We start from the raw sequence: 22,542 nt of genomic DNA on the forward strand, positions 1-22,542 counted from the left end.
ACTCTGAGACAAACTTTCTCTGAGCCTTTCCCGTCCCATATCTTTTGCTTGCCTCTGCGGTGAAGTGGGGTGGAGGACTCCCCCCATCTCCCATAGGGAACAGGTTTACTGGCTCACAACTCAGCTGTGCAGCTCTTGGCAGCCCCAGGAGAAACAACTAGAAACCTTAGTTGAAGTGTTCTTATATACCTGGTGTGACATCACCTAAGCCTTGTTCAATTACGGAGTGCTGCAGTCCAGCCTCTCTCTTGCTCATCTGCCTGGAGGATCTTCTGCTTTCTCTGGCCCGTAAGGCCAGAGTGTTTTACATGCTTTGCCCAGATACAGACCTTAGCTTTCCATGTGCAGAGCACAGGACCAGAACAACAGAGGCCATCTTGCCCACATAAAACACACACACACAAAAAGCACAATACACAACCCGGTGAGTATGTGGATATTACCTATAAAAGGGACATCTTGCAAAGCAACTGGAGAACATCACATTCTGTGCTTTAATTTTCATTCTTGACACACCTCTCTTTTACACAGATTCCTTATGTATTATTTGAATAAATGAATAGAATGTTTTTTCAGCAAAATTCACAAATCTGGCAGAGAAAATGACTTTTCCCTGTTTTACTTTAAGTGGGACATTTTTACACCTCACGTTTTCACCAATGGGAAGGGGAATACCAACTTTGGACTGACCCAAATTAAATGAAGGTATTTAAACTTGCCCAAAGCTATGCTATGCAACAGATGTTACAAGGACAGAAACCTAAAACACTGAAACTTACATTCCTCATAAGCAAACTGCTCCTTTTTATTGTTGCAGTAGTGTATGCAGATAGCCATAATAAATCTGGAGATAGCAATAATCTGTGTAATAGTCAGACACTGCACAGGTGTGCATCATAAATGTCAGACATGGAAAGACTGCTCCTTAGAGAAAGGCGTTTTATAATCTAAATGCTCTAGACATACATCATTGAAACAAGTTGGATGCCATTGCTCAAAGCAATGCCAAAGTTCTCTACTAACCTCCACAATGCATCTAGTTATCAGCTCTCCTAAAATGGACAGCAGAACATTTGTTTTAAAATCGTGATGGGAAGGGGGAAAAATTATATGGACGTTCAAGTTCTTCTGCAGATTTGAGAGAAAAATTCTTTCTTTTTCAGGGTAGGGGGAAGGGGGAGGAGGCCCTGCTATATTAAAAAAAGTAATTAAATTATTTGATCAAGAAAAAATGCTATGGTTTTCTCAAGGCACAATTTTCAGTGTTCTAGTACACTTTAAAGTCATAAGTGGGTATATCTGCATGTAGGTAGCTAGCTATTAAAACTTCTAGGAAAAAATGCTTATATAGTGCCACTGACAGAATTTAAGGACTTAAAACACAGCAGCCACTTCTATTTTGGACAACTTCTTCCTGGCATTACTGAGGAATTACAACTAAGACATATTTCAGAATAACCCTATTTTACTGTAACAGATACTTCATACGCTTCCACTGGGGGGTGGGGTCATACCATGAGCTGTTTCAGTTTAAGAAAACAGGACAGGAATGAATAAAATCTTCCATGAGATCTGAACCACAAAGGTAATTAGTGCACATCCACTTACACCTCATTGGAAGAGATGGGAGGGGGAAAAAGAATTTAGAGCAAGGCTTTGGCTTTGCCTTCTGCCATGCTGGCCAGTGCTGAGGAACCTGTGCAGACAGCACTGTAGGTGGTTTGCAGCTGCTAGACACCCAATTATTACTCCCCTGGTTTGTTTGGGGTTTTTTTTTGCGGGGGGGGGTAGGGGGTAGAGGGAGGGAATTATCCTTCTGAGCTTTACTAAACTGCCTCTTACTTTGGGACATGGCTTTGAACACAACCCAACCCTTAAGAAGACTGAAATTAGATCCATACAGATCCATAGGCAGAAGATAAAAGACAGTATTTTCCTGCCTCTTGAACTACTCTAGACCAGAATTAGACTAGTTCTGGAGAAGTGTGGGCCAGAAGAAAAGGACAATGGGAAGAGATTTTCAGATCCATCACATTCCCCAAGGTGAGTATATCCCTGTGATAAAATGGTTGGGATAGCTTTGAAGAACTATCTGCCTTTCCCTCCCCACTAGCTGCATCTACTAGATGGGTTTACTCCACAGTAATTCACTGCAAAGTAAATCTGCTATGGGCAGGCACCTACATATGCAGGCATTTAGGAGCAGATTTGCTGCTCCTGGTAGTAGCCTACTCCCACCCCTCTGGCCCTGCACCAGCCCCCTGCAGGGGAAACTGGAGGCTCTGGCCACAGCTGCCTGCAGCTGGGGGGCATCTTTAAAAGCCAGCCCCATGTGCTGCTCACTGGCCTGGAGCAGCCTGCAGCGTGCACAGCCTTCTGTGACTGTCACCAGAGCCGTTGCCCACTGTGCAATGGCTGCTCCACACCTAAGCCCCAGCAGTGATGCCCAGCACCCTGGGTTCCTGCTGGACACCCTGGTTGCCCTGCTTTGCTGCCATGGTGATCACAGCCTGGCCTAAGTCAGTCTCTGCCCTGGCTGCCCCTTCATGCAGTGCAGCTGCATGGCCAGGCTCACCACAGCCCCCTGCCACCATGCTGCTGCAGCCTGGACCCTATGCTACTGCCTGGACCTAGGCAGGGATGACAACAACACATACCTGGACACTACCACCAGTGCCTGGGTCATCTGGAATAACTCCAGCCCCACTACTTGTGGGCCCATTCGGCCAGCCAGGACTGGTGGCTGCACATTGCCCAGAGCACAAGGGATGATGAGCAGTGGCTGGAGTCACTCCAGATGACCTGAGCCACCTTCCAGGAACTCACTGAGCAGCTCCACCCACACCTAGAGTAGCAAGCCTCTCCCCACGGACACCCAGGTAGCCATCGCCCTGCTCAAGCTGGCAAATCTTGCGCTACTTCAGCATGGGCAAGGCGACTACCAGGGAGCCCATCCTGGAAGTCCACAGCACCCTCCAGCACATGCTGGGGCACACCACACTCTGGGTGCATGACTCCCTGGAAAGGTGGTGGGGTTCTGTCCCATGGGCTCCCCCCAGTACATTGGGGCCCTGGACAGGACCCACATCCCTATCACCTGCCCACCCCAGGGCAACTGGCCCTACTACAGCCAGTCAGGCTTTCATTCCATTGTGCTCCAGGCTGTTGTTAACCACTGCAGCATTTTCACCAATGTGAGCACTGGCTGGGCAGGTAGCACCTAGGATGCCTGCATCTTCTGCAACATTGCCCTCCCAGCCCTGACTTCCAGCTAGTTGGGGTGGTGGCCCTGCCCCTCCTCATCAGGGACCCCACCTACCCATTCCTTCCCTGGATCATGCATCCCTACACCAGCCAGTTGGACCCCTGTCACACACACTTCAATCAGTGCCTGGGCTGGAATGGACTGGTGTGCTGGTGGAGTGCATCTTCAGGTGCCTGAAGGGATGCTGGTGCACCCTCACTACCTGCCTTGAGGCCGTGGAGGCCAACATCCCTCAAGTTACTGTTGCAGCATGTATGCAGCATAACATCTACGAGGCCTGGGTGCAGCTCTTCCGCAAGCCCTGAGAAGAGGAGGTGCAGTGAGCGGAGGACACCTGGCACTGGGAGCACCAGCTGTGGCAGCAGCAACAGCAACGGGCCCCACACTGAGGCCCCAGGCCTGCTAGCAGGGGACCAAACACTGGGTGCGAGTGGCAGGGGCTGACCACCTGCTCCTGAACTCCTCACTGTAGGCCACCTGGACAGCTGGCCCCAGCCCCAGCCCCTCTGTACACCCCCAGCACCATGCTCACTGTGGACAGATCTCAGAAAAACACTTTTTTCCCCTACACAAATACATAACCCCCTCCCTTCCCAACAAGAGAGCCCATCCCTGCTCCCTCCCCCACAACAGACCCCGTCCCCCATTCCCTCCCAAATCACAAAGCCCCTTCCTCCTCCCCACGGAGCCCCTACACCACCCACTACACTCACCACCAATAGAGCACCCTCTTCCCTGCACAGACTGTACAATGTGTGCTGTGGCTGCCATACTGAGGTGGGGGGCAGTGAGGTGGGAGTGCCTAGGGGCAGAGCCCAGGGACAAGTGCCCAGCACCCTGGACTCTGGCTGAACTCCCATGGGTGTGGCTGTCACAGCAAGGCCAGTGGGTGTGGGGCTCGCCTGGGGTGATGGTGGGTGCTACTTTGCTCCCCCTCCTGCAGCCAGCAGGCTGGGCCAGCAGGGCTTGCATGTGGCGCTGACCCTACTGCAGGCAGCTCCTGCTCCAGGGCTACATGGAGCAAAGGCAAGGAGTGGGGCACAGCCCAGGTTAGGGGGCTGTGTGAGACCCAAGGCAGGGATCTAGGTAGGGGCACCTAACTGATGTAGGTACTGCTGTACCTCAGCCCAAGCCCAATTGGGGACTTGCTGCTGGGTGTTGGGTGGCTTCCAGGGTGCAGGCAGGGCTGCAGCTGGAGGCTGGGCAGCAGGTGGCAGAAAGGCGACTGCCAGGACCAAGAGCCTGTCCCCAAATGCCTAGTCCACCTGGTTCCTCTCTCAGTTCCTCTCCCACTTGCACGCAAGTTCCTCTGCACACCAGACCCGCAAGTCCACCAGCCACTCCTCTGCCACGGTGACCAGGTGGTCCAGCAGCTGGGTCCAGCCATGGGTCCTCCACTGCTGGAGCCAGTACATATGGAGGGCCCTGGCCGAGGCTGGTGATGACCATGACAGTGCATCTATGCTCTCAGATGGTGCCTCTCCCCTGCGTGCAGCTGCAGGACCTGCACAACCAGGAGAAAGAGGCTGTTTGTGAGAGTTTGCAATATTTCTGAGCTAACATGCACTATACAAGAGGGCTGTGCACTGCCTGGCCTCAAGTTGGGGATTGTGTATGCATGGGTGCCCACGGACTATAAGTCATCTGGGCAGGCCCTGGCACAGGCAGCCATCAGGCAAGCCCCCTGTGTCTGCTCACTCAGCAAGGACAGGTGGGCTGTTGGGTGCTGGCCATAAGTGGCCTCCCTTCTCCACCGGCCTGCCTTCTTCACCCCCTTCCCAGGCCAGGACAGGCCTGGCTCCCATCAGCATCTGCTGCTGTGGCTCCAGACCCACTCTCCCCTCTTCTCCTCCTGTAGGCCAGGCTATGTCCTGCACTGCCATGAGTCCTACAGTGCCCAGGCTCAGGAGGCAAGGATCTCCTGCCCGATTGGGATGCAGAGATGGTGGTGCCCCTGCCCTACCCCCAGGGGGTCTCTCCAGAGAGGCACCCTGGGGTGGCCCTTGCTGAAAGTGTCCTGGGCATGCCATGAGGAGATGTTTGTGTGGACTGATGGGTGTCTGACCCACTATGCCCTGCTGCTGTTGCTCACCATGGTGCTCCGGGCACACCTGAGAATCTGGTGTGGGACCCTGAGGTTCAACGGTGTTGTGGACAAGTCTGTGCTGCTCTTCAATGTCTGCCACTCTGTCTAGAGAGCTACCCATGGCTCCACTACATATCCCTGCCCCCGGCAGCCAAGGATGACTCCACCGCTGGCATTGACACATTCCTCCACATGTGAGAAGCCTGTGCCTGCCAAGTTGAGGGGGCACAGGATTCTCAATAAAGTTTTGCACTGTCTCCCACCTCCCTGCATGCTGTTGGGAGAGGAGGGACTCCAGGGGCCAGGGGGAGTGCAGCTGGGCTGGGTAGGGAGGAGGGGTAGGGGCAGTGGCATGGGAAGGACAGCAGCAGGGACAGGGAGGGACCTTCTCCCAGTGCTGGACTTACTGGCTGGGCGTGGCAGGCATGCCCGGTGGCCTGAGTCTGTCCCTGCTGGTGGTGGGGATGTGCAGCTCCTGGTGGTGTCCTGGAGTGCAGGGAAAAGGCACCTAGCTGCCCAGGCAAAGGCCTCCACCAGAGCCGGAACGGCAGGCACTGGCCCACGCTACCAGAGCTGCTCAACAAGGGGGTGGAAACTACAGTAGGACAGGTTCCTGGCACCTGGAGGGGCCCTTCCCCACTGATGCCTTGTCATGACTGCCAGGCCACAGATGAGGCTCAGGCAGGCTGCCTGTGCTGGAGTACACGGCACAACTCTGGCCAGGGTCCTGGCCAATGAGGACGTGATCCAGCTGCCACATAAAGGGCATGCAATTGCAGGCAGCCCCCAACTGGAGGTTGTGGTCAGTGATAGTGGCCCACTGTGCCCTCAAGGCCTTGACCTTTATGTGGCATTACTGTGCTAACCAGTTGTGCCCGTGTTCCCACATACAGCCAACATGGGTGTTGGAGTGCCTGCTCCAGGCAAACTGGCTAAGGATCTTGGCCTCACCCCACAGCACCACAAGGTCTGCAGTCTCCTCCTGTCATGCACAATGCATGCCCCAGCTTCTGGGGAGGTATGGCGGTACTGGCGGTGGCAGCAGCGCAGCAGCGGTAGTGGGAGCACAGCGGCGGTAAGCAAGGAGCTCCCGCAGATGCACCGGCAGTGGGGGAGGTGGGTAGCAAGCACCGACCAGGGGTTGGCAACCACCCACAGACACGCTGTCGGCGGTGGCCGATGGCAATCACTTACCACCTGCAGATGCCACTGGCAGTGTCAGCAGCAAGGAAGGGGCGGTGGTGAACAGCAACCACCTGGAGGTGCCACCAACTGTGTTGTCTGTGCCTTTCCATAGGGGGTGCACTGCCACACTCAGGGGGTGCACACGCAAGCTAACCAATGCTTGTGCACCTCCTACGCATAACCAATGCCTCCTGGGACCAGTTGTGGCCCTGAGAGGTGGTGTGTGGCACTAGGGACAGCACCAGTCTGGCTCCCTTGACAGCCCAAGCCTCTGTGTAACAGTTTGCATGCTGCCTGGGCAAGTAGGTGCCTGCAGTGCCCAGCACAGGGGCATAGCACAGGACAGGCAGGCAGGCAGCAGGACTGTTCCAGGGACCAGCACTAGGGTCTGGGCAGACTGTTGTGGCTGGCCAGGGGCCACTGGAAAGGGACCTGGTGGCCAAAGGCTGGCTCTAGGTGGTCCAGGATGCTGCTGGGCCTAGGCAGGTGCCTGCAGTTTCCAGTGCAGGGACACAATGTGGGACAGGCAGGCAGGTAGGTGGCAGAGCTATGCTAGGGAACAGCACCAGGAGAAGGCTGCTATGGCTGGCCGGGGTCCACTGGAGTGCAACCTGGTGGCCAGTGGCTAATTGCAGGGGCCCCAGAGTCCCCACAGTTTTTTTAAGGGCCTAGGGCTCTTTGCCTGCCCCAGCCCTGGGGCTGGAAAAGATCCAAGCCCCCTGGCCCTGGGGCTAGCTTGTGGTGGCCCCCCTGGTAGTGAGACTGACTGGGAGCAAATTTGCTCCTGTTTGGCATTTACACGAGTGCTACTACGTAGTAACTATTTGGCACTTAATTTGCTACCTGCATTTGCAGGTATCCATCATCTCTTGCTATGAGAGCATATTCATTGACAGTACATGCCCCAATTTATTAACCATATTGTGTCCAACCTCTATTTTTCAGACAACCCCTACAGATTTTAAAATGAATAACATCCATATCAAGTCAACCTTCTGGTTTTAATTCAATACTTTGATTGAGCTTCATGAATAAACTGGAACAATTCCAGCAACATTACCAAGTAAATTATAAGTGAAGTCTAACCACCTCCGTCAAGTAAGAGTTCTTAAATCATACTTGTAAGCCAACATACAGACTCACTAGCCAAGGAATACAGCCCTTCAGCCAAGGAAGGAAAAATTAAGTCCCAGCTGTAGATCCTTTCACATCCCTTTCCTCAGGGCTTGCTTATTTCTGAAAACATGAACTCCAAACCAGAACAAATGAACTTCAACTGCTGGATAATAACTACCCAAGGCCTTTCCAGCTTCAGCCACTAAAGACAGCATGCAATGAAAGCGCAATCTCCCTCTTTCCTTTTACAAGACTACTCAGATTAGCCACGTGATAGACAAAAATCAGGGTGCTTCCCAGAATGCTTTACATCTTGTCTCATTTCTAACAGACAATCTGTGTAGCAACTTAATAACATGCTTCTTTATCTTCTTGGCCTGGAGAACAAAATTACAAACATGAAACAACTTCAGTTCAATTACAGAAACAATAGGAAGGATCGTAATAACTAACAGCATTTAGAGGTGGTGTTTGACTGGTCAATTATTGCCAAAAATGGTCAAACATTTTAAGCATTCATTTATTAGAACAATGAAGAAAGACTAATTGTCAGTAGGTTAAATACTTGGGCTAATTACAAAAAAAAAAAAGTCAGCTAACTCTTATTGTGGAACAATTAAATTAAATTAAAAATTTGTAATGAATTTTATAACTATCAATATGAGATAAATATAAATTGTCTCTAGTGGGTTACGGAATAGAGAAGATTCCACACAACTGATTTGTTTGATGCACTGGCTGGGGAAATTTTTAGCTAGTTCCACGATTTCACAATGATTACACTCTTAATTCATACAACACAATTTTATTTTAGATTTCTTTGCTATGCATATAACACTGCTTAGCTTTAAGAAATATCACAAACATTAAGAACAAAATAACTACATATATCAGAAACAATGCTCCAAATGCACTTCCTTAAAACAATTACAATTACAACTAGAAGTTAAATTTGAATCAATACTATTATTTTCATGATATACTTACAATCCTAGAATTCCAAGAATCCAAACACCTAAGTATGGTTTCATTCCTCAGTAGTACAATTGAATGGGTTGGCCTCAGTAGTACGGTTCAAAGGGCTGGCCTCAGCAGTACAGTTCAATGGGCTGGGCTCAATACCGATAGGACTAATTCCCCTTCCTTCAGTCCCTTTCGGGCACTCCACAGCTTCAGCGTGAACTAAGAGATTCGTGTTCACGGAGAGGGTGGTTCAGGTGATCAGTCTGATCCGGCCCACACTTGCGATTCTTCCTTCGATGTTCTGCAAGTGAGTAACCTCCAAACTGGGACAGTAGGTTACAGTTTTTATTGAGTGAGTTGCTGTCTTGGGCCCCTCCTACCCAAACCTGTCACTACTCCCAAATTTGGGCTCGGATCTTACTCAACAGATTTCTGCTAGGTTCAGTTTCTTTTGTTGATCATTTTAATTACTTTGGGGAATTTCCACACCACTACAGTGACCCTTCTTTCCAATCCTTTTAAAAGGCTCCTAGGGTTTGATTTCTCGGAATGTGGGATGTTTGCTTAAGGGTCATTTTATGTTAACCTTGTTAAAGGCCTCTAAAGATAAAATTCAAGAGTTAAGACTTTGAGCAAAGTCAGGACCTGCTGCACGTAGGCCAAAACAATGGCCTAGATAAGATGAATCTTGTCTTCTTCCTAAACTGGCTAATGGGCAACTATTACAAACATTCAAACTATTACATTCAATATGACATAAATGTGAATGATATTCCAGACTGATCCATTCTAGACATAGCAACTATTAAAGACAAACGTCAGTTTTAAAAATTCACTTGTGCTAAGCAAGCAGCAAACCAACTGCTTAAGCATTTTGCTATTTGCATTGGGAGATACCTGCAGTCACAGCAGATGGCCAGTAAGAGAAGCTTTTCTATGCTGCTAGTTTTTGTTCCTCCCTCAGCACATAGTAGCTTCTTCACAAGGGCAGACCTAGGGAGACCTAGAGTGCAGTTACACCCCACATGATTCCTGCTCCACCCCAACTTTAAAACCAACTGCCCAGGAGGGGCAGTGGCATTTCTATTCAGGCAGCACTGAGGGAATCAATTGAGTTCATGGCTCATTATAACCTTCTTGATTCCTGCTAATCTTTCTTCACTCCAAATCCACAGGTGTTAACAACCCTTTCTCTTTTTTAATGGTCTTGATGTTCCATTAATTGGGCTATCTTTTCCTCTGTAATGTCACTGTCTTTTAGCCATTTCTGGTAATATCAATTTTGCTGTTTCATAGGCCTGCAGACTGTTTTTAGCTCTACCTAAAAAAATCTTAACTCAGGCATGGTAATGTTAACTCACATGAATATTAACTAAGGAATAACAAAACAACTGGTTTTAACTATTTCTCAAATTTTCTATTACTTAAACATTACATATAATCTAGCAAATTAGTGTGTATTCCTTTGAAACAATATTTGTTTTTTGCTTTGATCTTCAAGTGAATAATATCCTGCTAAGCCCCTGGCATATTATTAAAGCGTCTAATTTCTCTTTAACCAGAGAAAAATGTATGTGTTGTGTACTATGTGATGATGTACCACACTATCTACACCTCCCTTTGCAAAATCCTAGATCTACCCATGCTCCTGCAGCCTCACATAGTTTAGTAGGGAAGGAAAAGGAAGCTAGAAGAGTTTGGGAGATTGACAGCTCATGCCCATGCTAAATGATGACACTGATACAATTATACATTGAATGCCACTACCTATACAAGGGCATTCTTGGCTTCATGGAATAGCTGACAATTTTTGACTGCAGACAAATAATAGGGGGTCAATTGACCAGTCAATTAACATTATATGACCAGTCAGTTTGTAGAGAGAGATATATGTGTTTTGCTTTTTCTATTTACTTTGGGTTAGGAGTATAATAACAATGCTTTGCAAATAGGCTTATTGAGTTAGTAATGTTATTAAAAGTTGTTTGAATGGCTGTATGAATGGAAATGTGAATCCCAAGAGTACTATAGGGCAATGGAAGGGTATTATAGGACAATGGAGCAGGACTGTGAAAAACAAAAAAGAGCTTGAACTGGTCAAGACAGGCTGCAAGGACGTAAGATTCTGCGAACTTCTTCCAACTGATAACAGGATGGTAACATCTACATTTCTACGCTGCTTACATAAGGACATTTTGAAAGGCTTTTGTATCTGCTGTAAGACATGTGGTGATTGGAGAATGATGGAACCTGCCCAGCAGCTGAAGGAGAGTTGCAGTTTTGGTAGTTTGCCATTATTGTGGAAAAGTTGATAAAAACCTGCAGTAAGGACTTCATGGCAGCGCCATTTTACATCAAGGCAAGAACCAGAACCAGACTGCACCTTGGAGAGACATGCCGGCAACCCCTCTCCTAACATCAAGCAGCTGAACTCCTGTTTGACTGGCCATCAAGCATAATCTGGTGATGTGTGAATGAGTCTGTGTGTATGGGTATTAGATAAGGTTGGGATTTTATGAGAAAGAAATATATAGACTCAATAACCTTACCTCTGTTTGAAAGTAATTTAATACTTGGCGCCTTTTGTTGCACTACAAGTTGACTGGCTTGCCAGTTATATTAGGATTTCCAACAGTCTTATGGACCCATTTGGAAACAAAACAGAAAGATTTTGGTTAACATCTTGCATGAAGGAGCTATTCAAATATACCTGTATAAATCATTTTACAATTATAAAAATACTAAGTATTTTATAACCTGCTTTTGAACAGGGGATTGTGATGCAACAGAGAAAGCTGTGGGAAGCATAGCCTTCATTTTCACAACCAGCATGTTGAATGGTAGAATTGTGCTTGGCATTAGAGTTCATAAATAGTGAAACACTTCCTGCACAAAAATGACCACAGAAAAAGTCATGAGGAACCACACTGATTTGGAAGGACCATCACATTGACTTGTGTTGGAAGGGAAGTTAGATCAGCTCTTCAGGATGTAAGAGCCCACAGATGAACTGATGTTATAAATTACATACTATAATTTATGGATGGCGAGACTGAAGAGCAAACTCAAGAAAAACTAAAACCTGAGAACCACAAAAAAGCCTAATAAACAAAACATTACAGCAGCAATTTCAAATTGAACTGAACTAAAGAACAGATTTACAAAAATTAAACCCACCACAAGAAGTCATTATCATTATGTCATGGATATTTCTACATGATAATATCAGAGACACCACAACAACTGAAGCTGGCTTCTAGACAAGTAAGCCTATAGTCCAGCTAAGTGAGGATACATGGAACTGTAGGAAAGACAGGAAACAAGCCAAATCAAACATCAGCTCTGCAAAAACTCCTCTGGAGATGTTATTTTTCAGGAAAAAGAAGCAGAAAAGATTCATATAAAACAAATGGCAGATCAGTAAGAAGCTATGTGAGAAAAGCCAAGAGGAAGTATATAGGTAATATTGCCAAAGAAGCTGAAGTGGCTGCTGAAAGAGGTAACGGTAAAACTCTCTTTCAACTCAGCAAGATCCTAACTGGCAAGTTTACACCAGCTGGAGGGGCTGTCAAGAGCAAACAAGGAAAGATTAACAGGGGAAAAAAAAGTGACAAGTGTTTTTTAGAAATGTTAATGGGACCAAAATCATGAGACACTTTGGCAAAAGAAACCAAATGCCCTGAACCAAACATCCTAACATCTTGTATAACCAAAGTAAAAGACCAAATTAAAAAAAAAAGTTTAAGCTTCATCACAGGGGCACAGAAGGGAATTGGTGAGTTTTTATTCACCAAGGTGCCCCCGGGGGTTACAAGAAATAATGGCCACAAGCTAGCAGATTTAGATTGGACATTAGGAAGAACTTCTTCACAGTTAGAATGGCTAAGGTCTGGAACGGGCTCCCAAGGGAGGTGGTGCTCTCCCCTACCCTGGGGGTCTTCAAGAGGAGGTTAGATGAGTATCTAGCTGGGGTCATCTAGACCCAGCGCTCTTTCCTGCCTATGCAGGGGGTCGGACTCGATGATCTATTGAGATCCCTTCCTACCCTAACATCTATGAATCTATGAATCTATAAATCTATAAACTTACTGTTACAGACAAAGGCAAGGTACAGATGTTACATGTATCACACTTTCAGTGCATGGAATGCACTCTACAGCTGTAACCAAACAGATGTTCGTGGCACACAGAGCACTTTAAAAATGGCAGACTCCACTCTAAGTTAACCCTTGATGGATGTGGTAACAGATTAAAGCACTTCAGTGTCCGGCGTTTTATCAAACCTCTGTGCCAGATCCCATCATGAGTCAAGATAAGTTGAATTCATCCAGCATCCCAGGGCCCCCTCTCTGGATGGCCTGCTAGCTTCAGCTGATGCTCATTTACTCCCAGTGAGCACCGGCCCAGGCCCACCATTGGGCTGTCACAGAGAGGAGACAGAACAGAGACCCCTGGCACATGGGCTCCTCCCAGCTTTCTGGATCAGGTCTTGGGGGACCTGGGGCCCATCCACCAGCACCCAGCTCCTGGTAAAATGAAAAGCCACATATGACCTGAAGCTGTCAGGAGGCTGGGGCGGGAGGAAGAACAAAGCAGTCCTGCTGTGCACCCCTCCCCCAGCTTGCTGTCTTGGGTCTTGGCGGGGGCAGACTGGGCCCATGCAGCTGGGAGCTCTGTTTCTCCCCTACCCCGGTGTCCTGACAGCTGCCTGCAGCTCACAGCCTGCATGGCTATTTCCTGCACTGGGAACTGTGGTTGGAGGAATGAAACCCCTTCCATGCAGACCTGAACCAGCAAGCAGGAGGAGGCCCGGGGGGGGGGGGGGGGGCGGTCTATGAAAGACTTTCTAGGACAATGGCTTTCTAGTCACCAACCACAGGCAACTAAAACACCTGATGAGGTATTAAACTATTTTAAGGAAGAGATTAAGTCTTCTAAAGGGTTATTTTAGGCAGAGTAAAGGAAACAGTCAAAATGAAACCTTCATAGGGAAGACCAATCTGGATTTCTAACCTGAAAATTGTGTTGACTAGATTTTCACCCTTAAAAAAAACCAACAGCAGCAAAACACTTATTGAAGTACCAAAAGGCAAAAACCACCCATCATACACTTTGGATATTTCATGAAAACACTTAAACATCCTCCACCTCAAATCACTTAACAGCTTGAAGTGTTCTTGTATATCAAAAAAATCAGTATAATAATCAAGGTGCAGCTTAAACAGTTAAAATAAACTGCATTTAAACAAAATAGGACTATTGAAAATCTAGCAATTAAGAACCAAGCTATGACTCTTCTATTGAAATGTTATTTACACCTGAACATACAGATTTCTAGCCTGCACACCCACCAAATGTACAGGCATCTGACTCCCTTGACAAGCAAATGCCTTAGAAATACTGGGTGCATCTATATGTGCAATTTAGCAATAAACTCTGGAGCAGTTTGAACTGAAGTAAACTACTCCCAGGCACCGTGTCTACGTGTGTCTGGGACAGCAGCAATATGAGCTGGGGCAGAGCAGTTAATGCCAGGGCCACTACTGCCCTGTTCTGCCCTGCAATCCAGGTGGCAGTGTTGGGCAGCAGAGGGACTGGCTGGGGCAAGGGGCTCCTGAAAGTGCGGAGCCATGTGACTAGGTGGCAAGCAGCAGTCTGGCCCCCCTACTGGCTGGGCTGACTAGGTGCAATTTATGCCTGCAGTCAGCATCTGCATTTAATCACAGTTAATTACTCTACCATAAAATAGTACTGCCTGCAATAGTACTATCTTATGGCAGTGTTAATTAATTTACTGTGGCCTAATAGCATTGCATGTGTAGATAGTTATACTTTACTCTGCAGCTAATTAGTCTACTCCGCAGTAAAACACATGTGTAAATGCGGCCACTAAGTATTAAATGGAATGAATTCACATCCCATTCTAAGATTCCTCAGAGCTCAACAATCCCTTATTTCTAAAATTATCCAGAAAAGATGAAGGACATATTTGAAGCCCATGTTAAGAAAGAAGCCATATCCTCTATCATGGCAGGCAAAGTATTGGGCAGGTAAAGCATCATGCAAAAGGGCTCACCAAAAGCATCCCTTCATCAAGTACTACCCAATGGGCACATCTACACATGTATTTGCTGCAGCACCAGTTTACTCACAGGTAAATTACTTGTGATTAAACAGTGCTGGGCAAGCATCCACATGTGTAGGGAAGCAGGAGCCGATTTGGGCCCCTGCTGCCACCAGGGTGCAGCTAGATGAAACTGACAGCATCCCTCTTTAAAAGGCAGCCCTACTCATTGCTCTCTGGCCAACCACTTCTCTGGCCAGGAGCAGCATGCCTAGTGCAGGGACAACATATGTCAGCACTCTCCTAGCCATCTCTGCCTCCCTGTGCCATAGCTGCTCCAGCCCCTGCCCCTGGCAGCGATGACCAGTGCCCTGGACTCCTACTGGCCACTGCACTGGCTCTGCTGGATCACCACATTGACTGCCACCTTGCTCACAGCTGTCCACCCCTCCTGGCTCCCCCCCACACACACCATCTGCCAGGCCACCAAACTCATTCCCAGGGCTGCCACCATGCACCTGCTGCCTCAACCCCATCCACCTGGCCTGACTCCACCAGGGACACCAGTGATGGGCTCCAGGATGCCACTACCAGGACTGCCTCCACCCTCCTGAGCCTCCAGTCCTGCCACCTCTGGGCCTGCTGGGCCAGCCAGGACTAGTGCCAACATAGCATTCAGCATACCTGGGATAATGAGCAGTGGCTGAAGGCCTTCTGCATGACCCAGACCACCTTCTGGGACCTCCTGTAGCAGCTCCAGCGGAGTGGCAGAATACCAGTATGTGGCCAGACACCCGGCTGGGCCTTGCCTTGCTCAAGCCTACAGCATGTTGGCCACCTGTTTGACATGGGCAAGGCCACCACCGGGGAGGCCAACCTGCAGGTGTGCTGCACCCTCCAGGACATGCTGGGGGACTCTGTACTCCATATTCATGACCCCCTGGCAGTGGTGGCAGGTTCCGTGCCCTGAGAGTCCCCCAGTGCATCAGAGCCCTAGACAGGACTCACATCCCTAATACCTGCCCACCCCATGGAAACCTCCCCTAATACAGCTGGGGGGATTTTCATTCTATGGTGCTCCAGGCAATAACGGACCATTACAGGGCCTTCACACATGTGAGCACTAGCTGAGCAGGCAGTGCCTATGATGCCCATGTCTTCAGGAACTCCAGCCTGCTGGGCCTAGTGGAAAGTGGGCGCTTTACACCAGGGGTGCCAGCCCTGCAGCTGGGCACCATGGTGGTCCCACCCCTCCTCATTGGGGACCCCTCCTACCTACTCCTGCCTTGGCTCACTGGTCACCTGGACCCCCACCAGGCCCATTTTAACTGCTGTCTAGGCTGCACCCACGCCCTGGTGGAGTGCACCTTCAGTCATCTCAAGGGACCTTGGCACACCCACCCTGTCCACCTTGAGACCATCAGGGATAATATCCCCCAGCTCATTGTAGCAGCTTGTAGCAGCCTGTGTGCTGTATAAAATCTGAGAGGCCCAGGGGAAGCTCTTCCAAGAGGCCTGGGCAGAGAAGGCACAGCACGTAGAGGCTGTCTGGCAGTGGGAGCACCACCTATGGTGCCAACCATAGCAGGAGCCCCTCTCCCCACCAGCCAAGGCCCCAGAAGAGCTGTGCACCCTCCACCAGGGACCAGGGCACCAGGTGTGAGAGTTGCTGACCAACTACCTCCTCCAGCACTCCGCACTCTAACCTGCCCACAACACTGTGCACAACCCCCCCACTACGCTCAGCACCACTCTCACTGCAGACACTTCTCACAAGAACAAGTTTTTATTCCCCTCATATCAACCAGAGCCCTTCTCCCCCTTCCCTTGCTGAAATTAAACCCAAAGGTCCCATCAGGACAAGTGAGCACGTGCCTGTTGTGGCATCTCAAAGCAGTTTGAGATGCTACAAGAGGCACCCTGAGAATGAAAAAATGTGCAGTGCAGACTCTAGGTTTGTGGGGGGGGGAGGATATTCAGGGGTCAAAAAAATGAAAAATTAAAAAAAAAACCAGTGCAACTCAGGCTCGGTCAGCATGTGCTGCTGAAAAGCGGACCTGAGCCACCCAGAGACATACTGCAGCTGCCGGTCAGGCTCTGCATGGCAGAATCACTGTGGCTGTCCCCACCCTCCCCTACTCCACCGAGGGCAACTTGCTGCGTGCCAAAGTGTGCATGTCATAGGCATTCCAAGGGGACAAGTAGTGGCAGCACAAGGTGAGTCGCTGCTATTTGTTCCCAGGGAACAAAATGTCCATGCACATCTGAATGCACCCAAAGAGTCCTGTTTAGAGGGTGTTGCCCTACCACTCAGGTCAGACCAATCACTACATTTGGGGTCAGGAAGGTATTTTAGCCCCCAGTCAGACTGGCATAACCTGTTTAGGGATTCTACCTTCCTCTTCCTTGGATCTCTGGAGTGTATTTACCAAACCTTGTAGCAGAAAGCATTGGCAGTGCTGTCATTCCCTACTTTACCCTCTTACAAGGCTCAGTCTTGCCCCCACCCCGCCCCCCAATATTATGGCTCATAGGCTCCATCATCTGTCCCTCAGTCCTGCCCCTGGATCTGAATTGACTCACACATGGCTAGACCAACCCCACATGATGGGCCTGGGATGCACGGGACAAGAGGCTTGCACTCCAGAATCCATGCTACACACTGCATCCCTATCCCACTGGGCCTCAGGATCCCTGCTGAACACAGGGCTTCCCCCTTTCCTCCTGCAGCTGATCCAGGATGCAGACCACATGCAGCACAGTCCCAAATCAGGCAAGGGTGGAGGAGGAGAGTGCCACACGCAGCATGAATCCCAGACTAGCTGAGGCAGGCACTATGTACTGCATGTGCTGGATCCTACATGAGCAGAGTTGGGGAGGGAAGGTATGTAGCTACAATCTGGTCCTTGGACTGGCCTTGTGCTGCTCATCTAGTCTGAAAAGGCAGATGAACTTGACAACCCTGTTATACAACATAAATTTAGTACTAAAACTAACAGTAATAATAAAATATTAAAACAATTAGTTACAAGCAAATCGTTACAAACAAAATGAAAATGGACACTTGGGAGAGTGCAATGTTTGTTATTTATTTGATTACCTCCTGCCTACAAGTAGTCATCCTGGCCAACATAACTCACAAATTAAGGTTTATGCCCAGTCTAAAACATGCAATAGTCCTTAACAAATGCTCAATCACTACAGGCCTCACATAATCACCACCCAATGTTTGATATCCCTTCAATCAATAAGGTAAGAGGATAAAAAAATGAGAGCCAACAACAACCATCTTCAGCATTATCTGTTCGTTTGCTTCTCATTCTTCTCAATCAGATTTCTTCCAGCAATATATTATGAATTCTCAAAAAGCCTCACTCATTGCAAACACAAGGACATTCTATAGCTCAGAGGTGTCAAACTCTGGACCTGAGCTGATTGATCTGGATCAGGACCTGGATGTGGTGGAGCAAGTAACTGTGGTGGGGCAAATGGTACTGTGTCTGCATAGCCATTGCTTGCCCTTTGCTGCCAAGTGCTGTTCCCAACAGGGCCTTATAGCCCTGAATTCTGATATGGCCCACAAGTCCTGACATCCCTGATATAGGTAGTTTAGACTGTAAAACAACATACAGGACCACACCAGAAGAGTCTTCTCATAATGGCCATTCTTCTTGTCAAATTCAATTGTGCTTCTTAGCAGCTACTAATTAACATAGGCATAGTTTAGGAAATCCCCCCTTAGAGTCTTCTGTGTTTTTCAGAAGTCCAAAAGATGCAGGCAAGCTCATTTCTGACATCCATGAAGGACTGGTGCCTCTTGAGACTGAGGGGGCACAATTTGTGGGCAGCAGCGTTGGTGGCAGGGTGGCGAGCAGTGACCGCCTGCAGAAGGCGGCACCAGCAGCCAATCTTAGTGGGGGGCACATGCCCCCCTGTACCCCCTCTATGAGTTGCCTACACTGACATCATATTATTTTATGGGCTTTAGTTCTGTGCTGAACAGTAGCAAATGGTGCCAGGCTTAGGCACATGTAGAGAAGGAGTAAGTGGGCAAGACTTATGTCTTCAGCAGTGGTCCTGGGCTTAGCAGGAGGGCATTACAGACATGACCTAAAGTTTCTGCTGTGCTTTGTGATCAGAGAGAAGTATATGGTCCTAGACAACAGCTACATGGAATTGTAGCTTTGCTTACCCCTTTGAATTTATATTCTAAATATAGTATTTTTAATTATTATCCCACAGGGATTTTTTTGCTAGATAGGTTCCTGTTGGATGTCTTTTCAGAATCTCAAGCTGAAGTCATGATGTGGATGATTAGGTGCAAAAACAACCAAGAAAGGGATGTTGGTCCAGACCCAACTTCATGTCACAGTGAATATAACTCTTTTCTTTTTGCCTTTACTGTATGCCAGCCAGAATTTAGAAATAAACTGTAGAATGATAACAATCAGCTGCTGGTGATAGTTCTGTGTGGATGTGTCATTTCCTACTGCAGCTAACATCTTTCTGAATGTATTTTCAGGCTTGTTCTCAGGTGAAATGTCCTCATTTCCACCAGGATAAATATCTGTGCACTGAAAGTGGTAAAATTCCAACCTCCAGCTAAAGCAGGGTTTTTTTTCTCATTTGTTTGTCCTAAGCAGCATTTATGAATATATAACATTTTTAATTTTACAGTGAGTTATGTGCTACAAACTCACCCTGAGTTTTCCTTCCTGTTTATTTGTTTTGTATGCAGCAAGGCTGTGGGTTCATTACTTCAGGTGTAGCTGTTATTTGAACAGATTTTTTCCTTATAAGTATCCTTATAAGTTCTATGAAAGAAATAAAATATGAATGTGAATACTGCAGGCATTCAAGATGACAAGGAGACACATAGGAGAAAGACAAATACATAAATATGCAACATTGAAAGGACTCGGAAATATTTGATTTCCAGCTTAATTTTTTTTATTGTCTCAATGACAAAAGAGCATATTCTCCTCCCAGTTATACACATGCAATGCCACTGTTGTCACAGGTACAAAAAGAAAAGTTTTGGCCTGCCACACTTAAGTTGCTATAATTATAAATGTTACAGGATCACTTGGACTGGCTCTATACTGAGGAGCTCCTGGGAACTGGTGAAAAAAGAGCCCCTCCAAAGAACTAGTGTCAACAGAGGCTGTAACTGAGGGACCAGCTTGCTGCTGCTAGTCATACTGGTAGAGTTACTAATGGAAAAAACAAACAGCAGGTGCCTCTGATCATTTTGAAAAACGTTTCAGGGGGCTTGACAAAGGTGAGGTATAACATGTCATTGCTCATATGTTATCCAACATATCATCTATGTACATTAGCTAAGATGGTATCTTCTAACAAAAACATGTTAAATAAATGTAGCTATAGTTACTTATATTCCTTGACAATGATTTTTCTTTGGGAAGGAAAAGAGCAGTTTTTTCTCTCGTTGCCTTAAATCTATTTTCAAACAAAATTATATCCAGACACATTTTACTGCCCCTTTACACTACAGTAATGGTGTAAAGTGGCCTGGGTGTGAATGAGACTCAAGCCTGCAGTGGTTTAATCTTTAAAGGAATTATTTTGTATTATTACACATTTTCAAAATCCAAAAGGATCCTCTTTACTTTTTACTCATTATGCCATTCAAATGGTTATAATTGCTGATAAAAGTGTGTCCTAGAATCTCCATGGGTGTGTACAGACATTTTAAGAGGTTAAGGAAAGATTAGATTGATCTAAGACCACCCAATCTAAGGCAACTAGGGATGGTGGGGGGGAGGGGAGGAGGGGGTTGCAAGCACCTTTCCCTCTTCACAAAGTTGGCCTCACAAGGAAAAATTCATTAAGTCTTACTCTTTCTTCTAGGATGGCTTTAAAGTTATAAACATCTTTATGATCAAGTTATTATGAATCTTGGGTTATTATATAGCACAGTGAGTATATGTGTAGATCTGGGTGATTTTTCACTAGGGCTAAGTAGAGATGGACAAAAAGCCTGAGGCTGAATTGATTCAATCTTTGCCAATTACTCAAAGCTGCGTAGATTGAACCAATAAGCAAGTGAACAGACTTTTGATTCTGGAAATGCAGTCACATGCCTGCAGTGGCCAAGGCCAGAAGCCCAGGGGTGCTAGAGCACACCTCCCTGCTTGGCTGGAGCAGACAGCTTGGGCCAAGGCTAACCCACCCACCCTGGGATGCTGGGGGAATGTGAGTTAACTTGAACCTGGAGGGGATCTGGGACTGAAATTCAATAAACAGATTTAACTCTGGGTCTGTATACAGGGGGGTCAGGGGGAAAGGGACTTAATGGTAGGGGTTTACTACAGGACACCCACCCAGGGGGAAGAGCTAGATGGGGAAATCTCAGGTCAGCTCACAGAGGCAGTTAAGTCAAGGGACGTGGTCATCATGGGTGACCTAAACTACCCAGACATCTGCTGGGAAGAGCAGTCAGCCAGGTCTGACGGCTCACCTAGGTTCCTAGCCAAGTTACAGGACCTCCATCTAACCCAGGAGGTGCACAGTCCCACCAGGGGAAATGCCTTGTTGGACCTGGTCCTGACCATGGGTGACAACTGGTGAGTGGACTGTGGGTTCTCGACCACCTGGGCAATAGCAATCATTGCCTACTGGAATTCACCATCCAGTGCAGGGTGTCAAAGGCCTGCAGCAAGGTAGCAGCCTTAGACTTCAGGAGGGTGGATTTCAATGAAGTAAGGAGACTAGTCGGGGAGGCACTGAGGTCCCGGAAGGGAGGGGAGTTGGGAGTCCAGGAAGAGGGTCGTTTCTTAAGGAAATGATCCTCCAAGCCCAAAGGTTGACAATCCCAATGCGGATCAAAGGGGGCAAGAGTGCTCAAAAGCCCCCATGGCTCAATAAAAGCATCCAGGAATGTCTCGCAACCAAAAAGGAGGTGAACACCCAATGGAAGGGAGGGACCATCACCAAGGAGGATTATACCTCGATTGCTCAAGACTGGAAGGGGCCTGTTAGGAAGGCTAAGGCAGAGATGGAACTGGGACTAGCAACCTGGATCAAGAATAACAAGAAATCCTTTTTTAAATACATAGGCGGTAAAAAAAGAAGGTACCAGGTAACATAAGGCCTCTGCAGGATACGCTAGGAAATCTCGTGGTCACACCAGACGACAAAGCTAACCTCTTTAACAATTTCTTTGCCTCCATCTTTTTGAGCAGGGACCAGGGCATCCCCCCTACTGGGATCCCTGATGGACCCAGGGGTGGCACTGCCAGGCCCAGAATCTGTGAGGACCTAGTCAGGGAACTTCTGGTAGGATTAGACATGTTCAAATCAGCAGGTCCTGATGATCTCCACCCCAGAGTGCTGAACAAATTAGCAGAGGTCATTGCGGGACCCCTGGCACAGCTTTACAAGCACTCGTGGTACTCTGATGAGGTGCCGGAGAACTGGAAGAGGGCCAATTTTGGTCCCCATTTTCAAAAAAGGGAGGAAGGAGGACCCAGGAAACTACAGGCCCATTAGTCTTACCATAGTCCTGGGGAAGCTCTTTGAGAAAATTATCCAGGAGCACATCTGCGAGGGACCAGCAGGAGAGATCATGCTTAGGAGCAACCAACATGAGTTCATTCGAGGCAGGTCCTGTCAGACCAACCTGGTGGCCTTCTATGACCAGGTCACAAAATCCTTGGACGCAGGTGTCATGGTGGATGTAGTCTTTCTGGACTTTAGGAAGGCCTTCAACACTGTCTGTCACCCCATTCTCATTAAGAAATGAGATGACTGTGGCATTGATGCCTACATGGTCAGATGGGTCACAAATTGGCTGGAGGGCTGCACCCAGAGAGTGGTGATGGACGGGTCCTTTTCAGCCTG

At 47.9% G+C, this 22,542-nt stretch overlaps 1 long non-coding RNA gene across 2 annotated transcripts in view; it reads right to left on the reverse strand.

Annotated features, from left to right (window-relative positions):
* Nucleotides 1-22,542, reverse strand: part of LOC109284941 (uncharacterized) — a 68,937-nt gene that overhangs the window by 7,051 nt on the left and 39,344 nt on the right. The gene's annotated exons all lie outside the window — the stretch shown is intronic.

The sequence above is a fragment of the Alligator mississippiensis genome, chromosome 2, assembly GCF_030867095.1.
Source record: "Alligator mississippiensis isolate rAllMis1 chromosome 2, rAllMis1, whole genome shotgun sequence".
Classification (NCBI taxonomy): Eukaryota; Metazoa; Chordata; order Crocodylia; family Alligatoridae; genus Alligator; species Alligator mississippiensis.